An 18728-nucleotide genomic window follows, 5' to 3' on the forward strand; every position below is an offset into this window, starting at 1 on the left:
TTCCGTGCCGCCCATTTGCAGTTCCGGCGGCAACTCGCTAGCACGCACGCACGCACGCACACACTTCTTGCAGTTCAAAATAAGAAAATGCATAGCTGTTCTCTCCCCTCCTTGTGGCACCGAACCTCTGCGGACAGCCGCAGTAAATTCACCGTCTCCAGTACTCGGCTTGTACACGGTGCTCACAAGGTTATATCCGGCCCGAGTGAAGAGAAACACACTAGTACTATCAATTATTGAATTAATAAACTTGTTTACGTGTTTACCGAGCCGTTACCTATCAATGAATGTATACTCTGACTCCACTCTTCCGGCTTTCAGGCATTATGTCACAATGTCGAAACGATACAACCGAACAGCCTGGTCTAGCAGTAACGCTCTACACCTGTATTCGAGCGGTTCTTGGTTCGAATCTCGGCCTAGCCACCCCCATTCAGGTTTTTCGTGGTCTTCCTCAGTTCCTCCAGGCAAATGCCGAGATCTCGATTAGGGCTATGCCCGTCTCCTTCCACATCTCTTCAAATTCATCATTCACCTGCCACTCCACCTTCCTATGCTATACTAGCTCCATCTACTGACAACGCCGTAAACTAAACCAGAGCAAAGCACAGTGACGATTCTGGACTTGTCAACACTCACAATCCGCAGTGAATACCTGCGAATACACGAGTCTATTGTCACGTGTTTGGCTGGCTGGAGACGGGGTGCACATTACACTCATTACACTCTTGCCGATTTACACAATTTACAGTCACTCCAGTCTAGCTCTACCAGTCTTCACGGATTTACAACAGAGGAACAATGCCACTGCTCCGTAGCACACGCTCTTCCAGCTCACGGCTGAACTCTGACAACTGTCACTTAAACACTGAAACCTGTTAAAAAGTCGAAGTCATATTGCGACTGACGGTCAGTCAGCAAGTCTTGGTGTCGAGCCCCAGAGACCATATTTTACTGTCTCAAATTTAAGACTTGCCTTTTCGTCGCCTCCTACGACTCGCAGGTTGACGGTGGAGGTATTCGACCCCGCCTCCACAAGGGAGTAAGGGCCTGTTCAAAGTCAGTCAGACAGTGAGTAAGTCTTGGTTTCGAGCCCCATATTTATTACTGTTTGACAGTTACGGTCTTGATTTTGTTTGGCGCCCTCTCTGACGAGAGGACGGGTCTGTCTTTTGTATATGCTGCTGGCCCTTGCCAGCGCAGTCTTCCTTTGGTCCGAGTCCCTTGAGACTCGTGACCGTATTTTACTGTCTCAGAACTGATACTTCCCTTTTCTTCGCCTCTTACGACTCGCAGAGTCACCGACCACGCAGAAAACACAGCCTATATTTTTGAAACGTGTTTACCGAATGCTTGCATAGCAACAGTCGCGGCACGGACTCCATAGAAAGCCAGTGACGTGACAGCCATCTCGCCAGCCCATTGGTGCGCTGTTACGGTATAAAGAGAGGGCACCAGCAAATTAGTGCGAACAGAAATACAAAAGAAACCCCTCTTGCTGACTCTTGCCACTGCAAGGCCCGAGGGATGTCAGTTCCCCCTCATTATAAAATATGGAATTAAGGTCAAATAAGCCTAACTATCCCGGCATTTGCCTAGAGGGACTGAGCGGAAACGAGAAACATTAGCCAGGATAGCCGATGTCTCCTCGAGATTCGAAGCGAACACCTTCCGAATATGGAGTCGAGAGAATTACAGCTGCCCCAGCCTGTTCGGTGCCTTTCAAAATGATAGAGTAACAAGTCCCCTCCCCGAGTTTTAAATTGATGTGTGTGGCTTCCCTCACAGGGCCCAGCCACCTGCACGCACTGATTTTATAAAAATGGAGACCTAAGTATGCCACCGCAGTGTTCAACTAAACCGATGTCATCTACACAAAACCGAATTTATAGTGGAAAAGCGATTTATGGCTACCGCTGTTTCGTTGCCTGGCAACGGCGTTTAATTTATAAAGCGATCTCTATGCGGCGCCACGACGATGAATAACGGAACGTCGGTCAACGTGAATCTATGATCGCGTGGTTGCACAGTGCACAGAAGTTCCAGTCTTCGATCACGGTTTATTCACGAACACCTGGGGATGACGTATACTGCAGTAGCCGTGCGCTCTAGCAGTGGGGCCCCAGTTCGAATCTTGCTGCGAAAGAAAAACAAGCTCCACAATTATGCTCCGGAGCGTACCGGGTGCTAATGCATCTGCGCTTCCAGCTGGTATATCGGTTTGTGTCTGAGGCTACTCGCGGTTGTCCTCAGATCCTCTACAGAAGTGCAGAGAAATCACATCATGTCACATGCTCCACCCGCAGTGGTTCTGTGATCAATTGCTTCGACGGTAAACATCAGCTGCTTCCTTCCGAACAGTTTATTCCCTCAGAACACAGTGGTAACTATATGTACCACTTCATTAAGATAAAGAAAACCCTGCATTCTGCCCACAGAGTGTATCTGTGTGTTCCGCATGGTTCTCACAGTAAACAGCGACTGTTTCCCTAAACAGCATTAACCGGTTGGGCTTTGTAGCGGAGAATATGTTTTCTGTGAGGTAGAACTGTAAATTCTAAGAGATATTTAGATGAACTTCTGGCTTCAGAGACACAATATTAAGGGATTCTAGCAACAAAAATCCAAACGAGACTCAACACCGCTCCGTGTGAACTCGCAAGAAACCCGCAGGAAAACGAAGCTACACGACAAATGAAAAAATGCATAAAACATGGACGGTAATACACGCCGTGAATGTTAATCGAGGCAACGAAATTAGAGAACAGGACAATAGAGAAGCGACTTCACGCTGTTGCGGCAACAAACAAAACTAACTGTCCGTTGTGTGTGGGAACAGGCAATCCGAAACACTCCAATGAGGAGTACCGCTTTACCGGACGTCACGGCCGAGTGAAGCATTTCTGCTTCTTATTCGAGTGGCACAAAGTTCAAAATGAACTAAGGGCCCAGGCGAATGCCGGCGCAGTGTCTCAAGTTAGATAAAGACAGCCAGCTTCCTTCCACATATTCGCCATCCTACTACTCGACCCTAAGCAGCATGGGCTACACATAAACACGTGTATATGCCTCAACAGGACGGACCCAGCGCCCGACACTGAGCTGGGCGGATAAGATAACATTATGCCACACACAGATTAACCCGGGGCGTCCTGCAGCAATGGACCCCGGGTGCCACTCTGAGAGGGCTGCGGCAACTGCGTCCTAAATACGAACATAGTGCACCTGACACGAGACATGACACAGTTTAGGGTTGTCACGCTTGCATAGGCTTTTGGATTGGATGATTGGATTTATTGCGCTCAGCTCGCAACTACAAGCGGCATACAGCGCAATCGCTCATCTACATACTTAGCAGCTCAGAGTTTACTGCCAATCAGTTCGCTTGAAGACTCAAGACCAGTAGTTCTGTCCTCCAACTGAGCACTTGCGGTAATAATCCTTATGTAATATCCTCTCTCACGAGAGGATGCGTCTGTCGTTTACAATTGCTACTGCCCTCGCCAGCGCAGTCTCTCTGGCCCGAGTGCTGTGGAACTCATGACCATAATTTTACTGTCTCAGATTCGAGACTCCCCCATCCTGGAGGGTCAGGTTCCCGTATTTATATCCCCTCAGGAACAGGGTGACCTAGCAACGGGTTGTTTGTTTACCAAGAATATGGTGCCCTAGCAACGGCCTTGTCACGTTTTCTCTCCCCGGGAACGTGTTTACCGAACCGTTGCCTAGCAATTGACTTCTACTCCGGCTTCACTATTCCGGCTTTCGGAAGTCATGCCACAGTATGAAATTGGCGTGCGAATAGACAAACAGCGCTCAAATTTTCCATTACGAGCTCTTCTTCTCACAGGGTCCGCGAACCATGGGCTGAGATTCCGCCAGCAATCATCAATATCATGACGTGTTTGAAACATCTCCGAGGCTGCGTCATCATGAGATACTACCGCGCGTCGTGACGCTATCATTAGAGAGTCACCATATTCTGTTTTAAGGACAAGACGTGAACCGACTCGCCATGCCGGAAATCTCGTTGAACACCTCCACTCCCGGCATAACGTGCCGTGGTACCGCGCTATTACGGAGACTGCAGACGGCAAACTGTCACTTTCACGTTAGCCTGCAAAACTGCGATTAGACTACACGCCTCACAGAAGAATCGGAGAAGTTGCCGCATGAGCACGGCGCTGCGCACGATGCACAGGCAGAACAGATCTACCTTTCTACAGCCCAGTACAGGCGAGGTGAAGTCGCTGTTCTTAATTAAGCCCCGTCCGCTTTTCTCCCGGGGGAAAGAGCCCCAGGTACCCATTGGACAGGAGGCTAAATGGGCCCAAAGCCGCCCCAGACGACGTGAAGGGGAGGAACATCTGGCCCCTACCCGTCTCGTAGCCAGTCTCCACACCGATTGCGCTATCCCCGGGCCTACTTTATTACGTCAGACACCCTGGTGGCAAGTAAAGCAGCTCAGTTGATATGTCGACAACAACAGCTGCACTGAAGGCTGGCAGCCTGCTTCAAGCTGGTTTCTTGCTTGGCTTACTCTTCGCCCGTGAAGATGGAGGCGATATGTTCCTCCGAAACGTTGGTGTACTTTCACCAGACTATACGGCGTTGTATCCCGAAATACAAGTTCACAGCCACTGCTGTGAGTCTCAAATCCAACCAATGGCAGCACGTTGTCTGCTTGATGACTGTCCGACCGACATTACAGATGGAAGCAGAACGTTCTTGCGAAACATACCAAATTACATGGCGTCGTCCCTGAAGACGGCACCGTTGTGAGAAGCCCAAATCACTCGTGGCTTTGCGAGGACTCAGACAAGCCCAACGAATGAGAGCCGAACTGCCACTGTCCTCACGTCAAAAAGGCCGAGAGTCTCGCGGGGAAGGGACCGCGCCCTGATTCCTCAAGGAGACCTGGAGGCCTTCGCGTCCGCTTGCTCGACAACACAGACTGGAACCCGTCAAGGCTCAAGGTGCACCATCCCTTCAAAATCACGGCCGGCGTCACATTTAGAAACTCACACAGTGTATTTATCTGTGGTCCTTGAGAGTCTGTTTTGGCTGGTCTTTGCAACAGAGAAGTGATGTGTTTTCTGTGAGGTGGGAACTTCACTTTTAGAAACAATTTAGAACGGAAACGACTCCTACAGTTGTGGTACATTAAAATATGGTCATGGGTCCCGCGGGAACCAAGAATGACTGTGCTGGCAAGGACCAGACCCATGCTTCAGGGGATGTAGTTGGCTGTTATATAAATTCCCGCCCCTCTTTTACGTAATTTCGAGAAAATGATTATCAGTTCAAACGGAACGTATGTACGTGTATATTTGAATTGTTGGGCATTTAACTAGAAACGTCATCTACATGAAAGTCTGTTGTCTGAAAGCAAGTGCCAAACTAAACGAGCTAATTTGAAAATGAAACTCGTTACTGTGAGCCGACCGCGAGTCGCTTTGCAGAAACACGGGTTCACCGGTAACAAACACCTCCTTACGTATTCGGCGCTGATCCCAGTTTCCAGTTGATCGTCTTCTCGCCGGCCAATTGACTTCTGCGTCCCTCCCAGCGATCCCACGGGACCACTGGATGGAAACAGAACCTACCGCTCGGAGTCATCTGGAATCGAGCTCGCGTAACTCTAACTTAGCCATGCCTGTAGTCGGCATGTTACGTCCACTGTCTTGAGTTCCTTCAAATGCAACGTTTCGAATACCTGATCTGTTTCCGTCATCAGTTGGGACCGGTAGAATGAGCCAGTCTCGATCATTGGAGCAGTTGGGTCCAGCTGGGTAGGAATCTCTCCTACATCAGACCTTATAACGGAAGCAGAATAGCGGAGCCAGAGTAGACGTTCTTGCTAGGCAACGATTCGGTAAACTGATTTCTGCGAAAATTAACACGCAAGCGACAACAGAAGAACTACCGTTTCTATGCAACGGCGAGGTAAGCACACCTCTAAAACAACAGAGAGGTGTCAGGAAACGGTGCCTTTTGTTGGGGCCGACCCGAGGCTCAGGCAGCCGAAATAGAATTCATTGAGCCTCCTGAAATCATAGTCGAAGATGACCGAGAAGAAATGGCAAGAATTGAATTAGGCTGTGCAAAGAAGACGTCGTGTTTTCTGGCTGTATGTACAGCAAGACTACTACAAGTCAGGTGCTAGGGAACGGCCGTGTTGCTGTGATTTGTAAAGTGAGAGAATCACTGAAACGGTGAGTTACGGTTTGTAGGAGTCCAACAGATCCACACCTCGACTGCAGCAACTAATACACATTGCAGTATTTCTGAAGTGAAAATAGCAACGGTAGCTGTACTACCGCCTGTTTTACACAGCTGTTACTTCGCAATGGGGTCTACGTGTCACAACATGCATACTGCGTTTGCGCACACGAGAAAAAAGACTCGCGGGGTCGGCTCGGTTCGAATCTCAGCCCGGACACCGGCTGCCCCTCCGCGCAAATGCCTGGATGGTATACACCCGCTTCCTTCCCATTCCTTCCCATTCATCCACTCGATCAAGTCTAAGCTGCCGACAGTGTCTTGCCACGAGCTATTACTGAGCATTAAGACGCCCGGATGTTGCTGGGTGCTCGGGTGCCACTAGACGCGCCCTACTTCTGACGAACAGAAGAAGCTGCAGATACCGCACGGGCTGCTGTAATGTACACAGTGGCCTGGACAGGATTGGAAACGCGAGAGACAGATTCCCTTCAAACGCCTGTGGGGTCGTGATTAGACCAACCCGCCAATCACACGTGTTTGAGAAGTTGCCAGGGTGGCAAGCGGAAAATCGTTTTTTTTCTCCTGAATTAACGGGTACGAACGTGTAAACACGAGGGTATGTTCCTGTAGCTTCGGGAAAAACAGGCAGGGGTACACCTCACGCAGAACTTTTGTAGTAAGTGAGGGGGCGCTGGTTCGAGAAAGGTGTTCAGCACGACAGCCACTGACCCAGTCACTCCTTTGAAAAGGAATCGACTTTATCTGACAAATAAACAGCTGAGGGGGACTTCCAGATGCGGTATGAACTTGGAGCAGCGAACCATACGCAATAAGGAACTGACAAAGAAGCAAAGGACATTGTTGTGAGATCACATACGGCACTGTGAGAATCTCCTGATGTCGGGGAATAATATTGGAATGAACACAAAGCTGCAGTGACTGTGTGGATCGAGTTCTTTCCCGGGGCTAATATGGCAGGGGCGTGAAGCTGACCACTCGCCTCCATCTAATGCCGAGGTCAAGAACAGAGGAGCTTTATCTCCGCTCCTTCATGAATTAAGCACAGGCACAACTTTCCATTTTAGGGTCGGGGAAAATTGTCATGTCGGGCTTTCGTAACCACTCTGTTCTGCATGTAACTGCACGAACGGAGAATTAACATACAGGACACGCACAAGGAATACGTGGAGGTACGCGGCAGCGTAGTTGGTTTAGGGGCTATGCTACAAGCCGGAAGGTGGCGGGTTCAAGTCCCGATGAGGTTACTGGATTTTTTCAGTTGACCTAATCCTTCCAGCCGCACTAGGCACTGGGGTTTACTCAGCCTCTAACAAAAATGAGTACCAGGAATTAATTAAATAATTTTCCTGGGGCGTAAAGCGCGGCCGGCGCGTAAGGCTGACAACCTTACCGCCATCTCTGAGCCGACTGTCTAGATAGTGTGGGACCCTCAACGTCTCACGGCCTGGTACATGAATAGCTTTACTTTGTTAGAAGGAGTACGCGAGAGGAACTGCACCGCAGCAACCGGCGACAACTCTGCAAAACGAATTCAACAAACAAATTCCATTCTACTGCGTATGCAACGACTCCACGTTGGTCGCTAGCGAGGGTTTGCTGTATACAAACCTATAAGTGCCATCAGCACTAGGCACTTGCCGTGAACTGTGGTACTCACGCTGGGTCCAAATTCGGTTAGTTCCTGCAGTAGCTACTTCAGATGGCCCATGGAGTGGGCAGTAACAACGTACGTCGCGTCTATGTGCACAAACTTGAGCCTTGCAGTTTCGTATTGGTGTGAAACTTGGTCTCACCTTACGGGAAGAACAGACTGAGAGCGTGTGAGAAGATGCCGAGGTGAAACAGAACTGCATTATGAGGCGGTCTGTACTTCTCTCTTTACTTGTACTTTTCACCGCGTTTGTTAAGAGAATTCACGAGGGAGATGAAACACTAATACATTTTGGTCGGAAGACCCGAAGGGAAGGGACCTATTGGGAGACGTAGGCGTAGATGAGGATAATATTAAAAATGAACGAATCTTAGAGAAATTAGTGTGAGGGGATGGACTGCATTACCTTAGCTCAGGACAGAGGCCAGTGGCGAACTTTTGTGAACACGGAGAGGAACATTCGGGTTACCAGTTTCTCCTTGGACTCACTACATGACTAGCAGAGAATCGAACAGGGTGGCTCCTGCCTGTAGGCCATACCCAGCGCCCTGTCAGGTTCTGAAGGCACGTCACATTACAGAACTGTCACATCAGGAACTTCACAATGTGTCAACAGAGTGAATATGGAGTTAAAAGAAAGAAATTTGCATTGTATAAAATCCGACAAGCCTCCCGCGTCACATGACTGCAACAGCTAAGTTTGTAAGCTTCCTGTCTGTCTGTCTCGTACAGCGCGAGATGGAAGCAGGCAGCGGGCTGGAAACTGGCAGACACAGCGCTTCGTGTAGAATTAATTACGGTATTTCTGTAGCTATATAGGGTGTTCACTTTCAGAAGCAACATTACACTTGACACTTCAGTTGCTAACTCGGGCACGCAGCTTATGTATACTGGTAAAGATGATGATTTAGAGGGAAACCTTCGTTATTCGTGCTTCTTCATGTTTCGGAAACAAACGAGGCGGCTGCTGGATATGCCAGTGTGACTACAATACGTGCGAAAGAACTGCAACAAGACAAGAATTGTATGCTTTCCCTCCCTTTTATTCAATTATCTCGGAATCCGCGAGACTCGCAGAAAGATGTGTTGCACATAAAACGCGTTCCCATTTTTATCCACAAGTATTTTCCGTAACATTCTTCGCTCTGATAAATATTTAGAGAGCTATGCTCGAAATTCGCACAGAAATTCCTGACCAGGGAAGCGACTGCTCGTATAGCTTCTCAAGGAGGACTCTGCTCCATTCAGCGTGTCGGTTTTCTGACAGAAAATATTCCGAACCAATGGTGGTGATATTGTGGCAGTTCTCCTCAATTCCTCTCTGCTGCAAACAGAGCAAGTGCTCTCATGTTCTGCCTCTGCTGGACACAGTCCTGAGTCATCCACCTCAATGTTATCTGTGCCAGCGTCAGACATCCGTGCTACAAGTCTGTAGCAGCCAGCAGCAACGGCCGCTCGGTTCCTGTCTCTTCAATGAGAACCCCACTCACACTTCGGATAAAGACGGCGCTTCCAGCCCACACCCCAACCGTGACAACCGCCGCCTCAGCCATCCCCGAGCTGTCGCGAACTTCCCTTCCGTTCCAGAGCGTTGCTATTGCAAATGCGTCAGTCGTTGTGTCCACTGATATGAGTGACTATCAACAGCCGTCTTTAGGTAAGTTGATCATGCCAAGGAGACGTACCTGGGAATGGCGGTACAACACCACGTATTCTTAACTTCGGCACTAGAGGAAGGTGCCGCCTCACCCTTGGGAAAAGTCCCCTGTTCCTTGTACTGGACGCAGTGGCGAAGAGGAAAAATCTCTGTTCGGAGAATCGAACCACGGCCATCCAGAGACTTCCTTGAAATGTAAGCCTGTTATCCAGAATGTTAGTGAGAACGGTGGGCCATCAGAATGGTGTACAAATATTATTAAATTACTAAATCTTTTCACACTGTCAAGTGATTGAGTGTTATTGGATTTATTGAACACTTATACACAACTAGTACCTACAAGTAACTATAGCGCTATTGCTAATTCACACTCTGCAAATCACTACAGTACGCAGCCTTCTGTGTCTTCATCAGTCGTTGTCTGGTAACGGCTTACAACGACGGACGTTCCCCTTCCTGTAGGTTCCCGAACTGTCGGCCCCCCTGCCCAAGCTACCAGCCTCTAACAGCAACTGGTCGCATGGACTGCACAGCAGCAGTTCTTAACCCACTCCACTACAGTAACTAGCTCCATCTCACACCAACTCCCTGCTCTTCTAATGGCAGCTGTCCCTCGTTATGTAGCCTCGGCATGGACCGCACAGAAAACACTGCTTCCAACAGCTCTTCTGTTGCAACCATTACCTAGCAACGGCCGTTGTTTACAGAGCCATTACTTAAAAATTGCTATTGTATAGCTGCTTATTTCGAGGCCTTTACCTAGCAACGGATCTACATGCCATAATATAAAAATAAACGGCAACACAATACAGTAAATTCAGTGAGTATGGCCCCACTGGGATATTCGGGTGTGACTTCAGTAAAGACTTGAACAAATTTTATTGGGGCCGAGTTGATGCACTCCCCTGGAGGCCGTTTTGTAACTAACCCATGCGTCGTGTTCTGTGGACTTCCTTCCTCTTACAATTCTCCATTTCAAAGAACAGGCTTGAAATTCCTGTCCACAAAGAGAACTTCCCGTTCAAGAGCACAAACACGCGCCAGCAATCTGGGCGCGTAGATCGAACCGTCCCCTGAACTGCCACTACCAACAAACAGTACCACGGATTTCTGCAATACCGCCGCCGTTATCAAGTCCTTTCATTTATAGTGAGGACTACATTTCGTGAATACACCCCACTCACGCAACCCGGGCCTGTAAGAACAAAGCAAGCGACCTCCGTAGTCTAGGGTTAACGTTCCCACCTCATGACTCAAGGTACGCGGGTACAAATCCGGCGGAGGTCGTGGAATTTTTAAGGGCGGAAAAATTCAGGGAACAAGTCCTCCGGGAGGGACTTTAAGCCGTGTGTCCCGTGTCGTAGATTTACGGCACGGAAAAGAACCTCATGTCTCTAGGAGACCTCTGAGCTAAATTAGGCAACAATTTCCCGCCCAAGTAGTTTCCAATGCCTCTGGTAGATGGGGGAAGTATCAAGGTACCGAGGGCCGACCTCGTTGGCCCAACGGGGCTGACAGCACGCACCAGTACCGGTAGGGTATGGAAACTGGTAGAATATCAAAGGGGGACGTACAATAGATCAACAACTGGTCGCGGTGCATAGGGAAACCCACCCCCTCCAATAATAATAATAATAATAATAAGACGAACAAAGCACTAGCCCGTGTAGTCCCAATCTGGGCGAACCACGGACACGAAGCTCAGACCATGAAGCCTGAAGGGGAGAACAGGGAAGAGCAGTACAGAGTATGATCTCCTGGTATCAACACACTGCCTCATGGCTGTGAGAGCCCCATACTTAGTGGTAACTTGCACAGCAACAGCTGTTCCGTCTGGCGACGCGCCTCTCCCTGTTGCACCGGCCCAATGTCCTATACGCAACGTGCCGGTTCAGCAGGAGTTCAGACGCGTAGCGAACGGAAATGGGGTAACCTGCTAGTCGTTGAATGCACGTTAATTCAGAGGACATGTAAGCCAGGAGCTGCCAATATTTCTTTTTGTGCGGGAGAACTGCACGCAGTCGGGGGGTGGGGGGGTGGAAGAAGCGAGTCGCACGGAAACTATTTTAAACACACAGAAAACGTGTAAACATTACACCCATTGATAAGATCGAACTACAGTGGGCAACACCCCTTAGTCCGTCGCCTAAAGTTCGGAACAGCCCGCCTCTGGACGCCATCCTTAGCCAAATGAATTCCACGCTCCGACCCCATCTTAATTAATATTAGGGGTGTATCCTTATCTTCTTTCAGGTTTCTGAACAAAATTCTGTGTGCGTCTCCACCCCCCTGTGCTCGTACCTTCGCAGACTGCATCACCACTCTGCCACAAAGGGCCTGGCGGGAAACTTAGGTCATTTCTTCTGGTATAAAGCGGTCTGAGAGTGAAGCTGAAATCTACCACCACTCCCTACATCCCCGTGAGAGAGGCGGTTCGCAGGGACAAACACAGGAAACAGCCCCCACCCGAACACACAGAATAAGGTGATTGTTCGATGCCCATAATTATCCCATCAACCAATCACAGCAGTTGTCACCGGTCCAGTCGGTACATGTCATTAGCAACACGCTCACGTCGCATCTGGGCAGATGTTAGTGTAACACTGGCGTCTGACGGTCGCTTGAAGGTGTACTCGTCACCACACACGGACACGTCCAGAACCTTCTGGTTACATAGGGCTATCAGTTTCTGCTAGGAACTGGTAAAAGTAAAGTAAAGCTCTCCCTGTAACAGGCCGTGAAGGCCCAAAGGGTTGTGAGATGTTGAGGTTCCCACATTATCTAGACAATCGGCTCACAGATGGCAGTGAGGTTGTCAGCTCTACGCGCCGGCCGCGCTTTACCCCCTAAGAAAATTCCTGGTACTCATTTCTGTTAGAGGCTGAGTCGACCCCAGGGCCATAGTGCGGCTGGAAGGATTAGGTCAATTGAAGAAATCCAATGACCTCGTTGGGAATTGAACCCGTGACCTTCCGGCTTGTAGCATAGTGCTACCGCGTGCCCCGCTAGGAACTGGTACCCGAATGATAAAGCAGCGCTCTGTACTGCTCCCATACAGAGCAATGCCGGCTGCAACTGACCCACACCGCCACTGCATCAAATTATGAGGCTACTGACCATAACGGCTATTCCTGATTGGCACGCGTGACCTGCTGTGTTGACCCCGACCTAGCTACGGACGATGACAACGGGACGGCAAGGCCAAACTAGTGATGGGCCGCCCGGAGCGGCGCGGCGTGGCTTGGGATCGATACAAGGTGCAGCCCTTCAGACTATTCGAGAAATTAAACGTCGTGACATCACTCCGAGAGCACAACGTGTGACGCAATGTGCACAGGTACTGGCTTCGAGTTCCGGAGAGTAGAGGGTGTACAATTATTATCCCTTTGAAACTCAGAGTCTATCTGAATAACATATCAAAATTCAGTCCGTACCTCACAGGAAACATTACGTCTCCACTACAAAGCCCAACCGGTTAATGCTGTTTAGGGAAACAGTCGCTGTTTATTGTGAGGACCATACGGAACACACAGACACACTCTGTGGGCAGAATGCAGAGTTTTAGTATGTTCAGTCCGTACCTCACAGGAAACATTACGTCTCCGCTACAGAGCCCAACCGGTTAATGCTGTTTAGGGAAACAGCCGCTGTTTATTGTGAGAACCATACGGAACACACAGATACACTCTGTGGGCAGAATGCAGAGTTTTAGTGTGCTAAAGCAGGTGGTACATACAGTTTACTTCTGCGTTTTAAATGGGTCAAAGGAAAAGAACATAAACGAATTCGTGATAAAGTGAGAAAAATGAACTTCAATGGGACAAAGAAAGGCACTAGAGTTAAACAGAGAATGACAATAAAAATTAATGAATAGAAAGAAAATATACTAATTGAAATATATAAAAATACTTGTAGGAAAAAAAATCAAACGGACGGACAACAAAAGGAAGCTCTACTGAGAACAATAATTACGCAATCTGCCACACGTTCTGTCTCCAGCCTGCCTCGCGCGCGCCGCCGACCTCTGACCTACAGTTTGCATTGAAACCCGGGCCTCTAATGGACCAGACCTCTGCGTGGGCAGAGCAGAGGACCGTGGGAGCCTCGCTGCGAATCTGCACTAACAGCGTCATATGGAGTTGCAAACTGGAAGCTTCGGGGCAGTAGATGCACGTATACATTCTTCCGGTGTCACAACCCAGACGTGAGCCCTTCTCGCTCTCAGCACGAACAGTAAGCTCACTTCGAAACAGGCCACGACCCTTCCATACTCTGACTCTCTTCACATCCGAAGGCTACCTACCAACGACAAACGAATCCGTCGTGAGAATTTCAAAGGGGAAGGACCAGGAGATATGCCCGGAAGTCAGCACAGAGCACGTCCGGAGTCTGGGCAACATTTTCCATCGAAGTCACTCCTTTCCGTGGCACGCAGCTGGGCAAAGTCCAAACAGACGACAGCGCGGCCCAACCGCAACATCGTGACTCCACAGCGCGGGTTCCTTCAGCCACTTCATGCTGACCATGAATCACAGATCGGGGACGGTATCCGAGTGCTGGCTGGGCCCCCCATATTAACAAAATTGAAACTGAAAATGCTAATATTAATACAAAAATTAAAAGTGTTTTTAAACTTAATCTTCTACGCTAAGCTCTGTAGGCCGACTGGTAAAATAGCCCCCTCCCGGAGAAAATCCTGGTAACACCCATGACTACGAGCACTCCGTCACGTCGGTCCGGCAGCCATGCAGAGAGCACCTTGCGGGCGGGGGTTACACACACACTCCTGTTGCGTTGCTTGCTAACCGTGTAATTCACGGCTACAAAAGCAGCAACACCAGTCAACGAGGAGAACATATAAGCAACAGTATTATTATTTCAGGGCAGTTTGCTTTACGAAAAGCGCGGGTACAGAACGGATATTTGCTAATAATGCTGTTCAAGGGAAGGTAAATTAGTACTTTCACAAACGAAATGACACGTTTCAAACGCAAACGACAGGTACTTACAGCCCGCTCGAGTGTCCACTTAATATTCTGTGACAGAGACAAGTTACGAAGGCGTGGCGTGTCGCACTGCCTGTTCAACGCTACATTAAACGCGGAACTTAAACTACATGTCCACGTAACAATCGCAATGAAACAAACACAGAGCCTGAAAAGGAGACACAACATCTCAGCTCAGTCGGTAAGTTCTTTTTATTGCTAGTGGGGTGGGACTAAGTCCCTTGTACTGCGGCCACTTATGGCCTATTGTACCAGCCCCAGATGATAGGTGAGGGTGATTGTGGAGCAATTGGTGGAATGATTGGCAGGGGAAACCGAAGTATTCGGAGAAAACCCGCCCCAGCGCCACTTTGTCCACCACAAATCCCACTTGACCAGACCCGGGATCGGGAAGCCAGCGACTAACCGCTTGAGCTATGGGCCGGCCCCCTCAGTCGGTAAGCTTACTTTCTACTGATTCACTTGTTCGCCTCAAGTTATCTGAATGATATCTCAACATGTAGTTCCAATTAGGGGACTTTACTTACTTACTTACTTACTTAATCCGTTCCTCCTATACCTTTACGGCGTCGAGGTTTTCTTTTGTTTTTATCATTTTACAGACGGCAGGCCTCCTCGGACGAGTGATCAGCTAGTCTCAAGGTCTCTACCTAAACACAGGACAACACAAACACACACCGAACATCTATGCCGTGTATGGGATTCGAACCCACGATCCCGGCTTCCGAGCGAGCGAAAACAGCATATGCCTTAGACCGCTCGGCTACCGTGGCCGGCCAAATTAGGGAAACCTTTAATTAACTTAGTACGGTTAGGTTCTTTGGAATTAATTGCCTTCGGTTCAGAATTAGCTTCTTTTTTTTTTTTTTTTGCGAAAGTGAGTCCCTTTCTTGGTTTATGGAGGGCAGCGCCTTAGGCCAAGCTTCAGGCCACCTGTGCGGCAGTAAATCAGTTTCAAGTTAATTGGAAACACTATCCTAAACTTCGACTGGTACAGGAGCCGTAGCGCTACCCCGCAGTTTAATTGACAGATTGGAGCAGGTGGCTGAGTTCACCCCTAACACCCCTAGCCACTTTTTTTCTCTAATTGGAGAATGCAGGCCCAGCTCGCCCTGTCCAGCCAATCAAAATTTAAAAAGGACGTCTTTCGTCATGAAGGTGTAAAGCCATGGCAGCAGAAGCCTGACTGGAGGCGGAGAAACAGGCGCCCGGAGTGTCTCCGGACATTTGTAAGCATGAGGCCTCTGCAACAGTGAATCTGTACAGCTTCTAGTGAAGCCACTGAACTATATCGACAGGCGCTGTTTGTGCGTCTAAGTGCACTCCTGAAAGTCAACAGGACCCTAGAGGAGTCACGTCTCATCCTGAGCTACGCCACTGTAAACCCAACCGTGTAGAAGGCTCGACCCTTCAATCCTGGAGTTTATTCCCTCTCAGAAAACGAGTAACTGCAGGGGCCCAACTCGTCCATCCAATTAATTCCTTGGTCCTATCTTAGCAGAAAGAATAGATTCTTTCGAAAGCAGTCTATCTTCAGTCTCATCACCGCTTGCCTACCTCACAGAAAACATACTGCATTTTCATAACTAAGACCAACCGAGTAATGTAACTATGAGATCACATACATACATTATGCGGACAAACTGCAAAGTCTGTGAGTATGTGGTGTACGTAGTTACCAACTCAGAACACAGAAATACACGTATCTTCGTGTTGTCTGGTTTACTTGTACGCAGATGTACACAGCCGACGCTGCAGGAGCGTCTAGGCCATGTCCAGTGCTGGGCTGTCTCGTGGCATCATCCTGACCCAATTGATGAGGTTCAGGGGCCAAACTTTGGGCACTAAGCAGCCCAGAAGTATGAATGCTCATTTTTGTTCAACCTTGAGACCTGCAAGAAAGTATATCACTGCAGCTCTCTTCGCTAATGTGTCACAAGCGTAACGTGACAACACAGTTCAGTCGCAACGGTTTGCAAAGTAGGAACATGTTATGCGCGTGAGGATGGCCAGCCCTGTGATGACAGCTGGCAAGGGTTGAAGGGAGGTGAGTGGAGGGCGAGTTTCTCCCCGTCTTAACTCCATCCTCTCTCTTACCCTTCGCCCCCAGAGACGTGAGAACATGGCACTCAGGAAGGCCACAGAACAGTGCCGCGGCGCCGGCGTCTGTCTCTCTACTGGAGCACGTGACGCGTCCCTTTTACCACGTTCTACACACGAAGCATCGATCAAGCATTTCAAGAACCAGGGCGTCACATTCCGGGAGTCAAGGCTTCAAACCCTGCGCTCTACGTGCGCAATGCATGGCAGAGACGGAAATGTGGAATGGGTATATAATTCGGGGAAATCTTTAAATTCATCGAACAGAAAACGATGGACGATTATCAAATGGAATGAGAAACAAAGAGACGGAACCAATCAACCCAAGATCAACATCTAAGTCCCTCACATCTTCCAGGCAGATGCTGAGATAGCACCTCGAGTTAGGCCACGATCATTTCCTTTCAAATCCTTTCCCACTCGTCATGAGTCCGCCATCTCTGTATTGCCTCGCCAGTGCCAGAACCGTCAAGTAGGCCAACAGAAATTCAAACTTACTGCTATGCTTCAACACCATAAGGAGAGAGATTACCGCGGACAGCACAGTTACCCTTGAGAAGCTGACAGTCGCTCAGATCATCCATTCCCCGACTTTTATAGAAATCGAAGGTTTACAGGATTAAATGCCGTCTACATGGCCGGCTCAGGACCCGTGGCGAGCTTTTGTGAACACAGTAATGAACGCACGGGTTCAGCTTCTTGAGAAAGACTCCGCTAATCCTCAGAGTATCAATGAACAATAACGCTGCTTCGTACCCCGACACTAAATCGAATTTAACGCGAGGAAATTTCCCCCTCGGTATTCAAAGGAAAACTGCGAAACAACTGCCTGGGGCTGGGGTTGGGGTGTTTGCTCAGTCCGAGCACGAGCTGCGAGCGATACCGCTGGGCTGCCTGACAGATGCTGTGGACGGGAGAAGAATGGCAACAGCGTTATCTGATTAATTTGTCGGGCGACGAAATTGAACAGAAATACCAATACTGGCATTGCCTCGCATCCTGTCATAATACTGTATTTATGTTCGCAACCCACACTGCGGCACGCCAGTGCTCCAGTGTTTGCGCGGAGGCGCTGAGGAAAGGCAAGACAAATACTGGACCTGCCAATGCACGGCTATGAGAACAGACGAGCCCTGCAACACGTGGCCGCTACGCTCACTTCCGTATTACTGCTTTCATGGCGAATGTACGCAAGACCAAAGGAAAGCTGCTTCCTGTGTAGTTCAGCAGACAGGTACAGACGTTTCGGAGGAGCCCGCTGCTACCGTGAAGCCCCAACTGACGACCAATCCGGCACGCAAAGCAACGCGTGATCCGAGCTGTGCTGGGCTGCATAACCGGGAGATCACTGTGTCAAGGGTAACGTGCACTGTCATAGCACTGAAACCCGTGTCTTCTGTGTCCTTACTGCGCTCCAAGTGCAACTTTCTCTCCCCGTCTTCGCGCTCTCAATCAACAAACAGCTACAAAAATGCACCTATTATCTCAGCCATGGCCCTCCGAAACCACGGAACCATCCAAAACTGTTACCGAGTTTTGTACACCTGGTCGATGTATTCCAGTTTAGGACAAAACTGAACAACGGACACTCGACATCAGAACCTAAAAGTTTTCTGCGTGCACCCCGACAGCAACTCGCTAAACGAGCATCGAACAGTGGAACAACTCGCACAAAAGTTGCAGAGAACATCAAGAACACGCTTTTCGTGTCCAGTTCATCTGTATGAGGTCATACTAGGCCCTGCAAACGCTTCATGTTTCAGCAGCCGTCACTACGTGTGTTCGTGACGGACTGTACATTTTATATAGGACCACCACTGAATCAAATATTTCGACTGGTGACCTCATTTTATCTTCATCTTTCCTGATCACATTTGCCTTGATATGAAGATATCCTGAAACGATTATCATCTATTTAGATCAGCCAACTTGACATTTTCAGTTTCTGGAATAACAAAAGTTCCAGGCTTTTGAAACACCCATTCAACTCTACTGCTGCCCCCACCTCATCACTTCGCACTACTGCCAAGTCGACAAATTAAAACTAAAGTTGGGGGGGGGTTCGAAG

The 18728-nt window shown here is 49.0% G+C and overlaps 1 protein-coding gene across 5 annotated transcripts in view; it reads right to left on the bottom strand.

The window, feature by feature from the left end:
- The window catches only part of LOC111861229 (inactive rhomboid protein 1), a 118339-nt gene that overhangs the window by 23207 nt on the left and 76404 nt on the right, over window positions 1-18728 (bottom strand). The window lies entirely within an intron of this gene.

Source organism: Cryptotermes secundus, unplaced genomic scaffold (genome assembly GCF_002891405.2).
Source record: "Cryptotermes secundus unplaced genomic scaffold, Csec_1.0 scaffold2516, whole genome shotgun sequence".
In the NCBI taxonomy this organism is placed as follows: Eukaryota; Metazoa; Arthropoda; class Insecta; order Blattodea; family Kalotermitidae; genus Cryptotermes; species Cryptotermes secundus.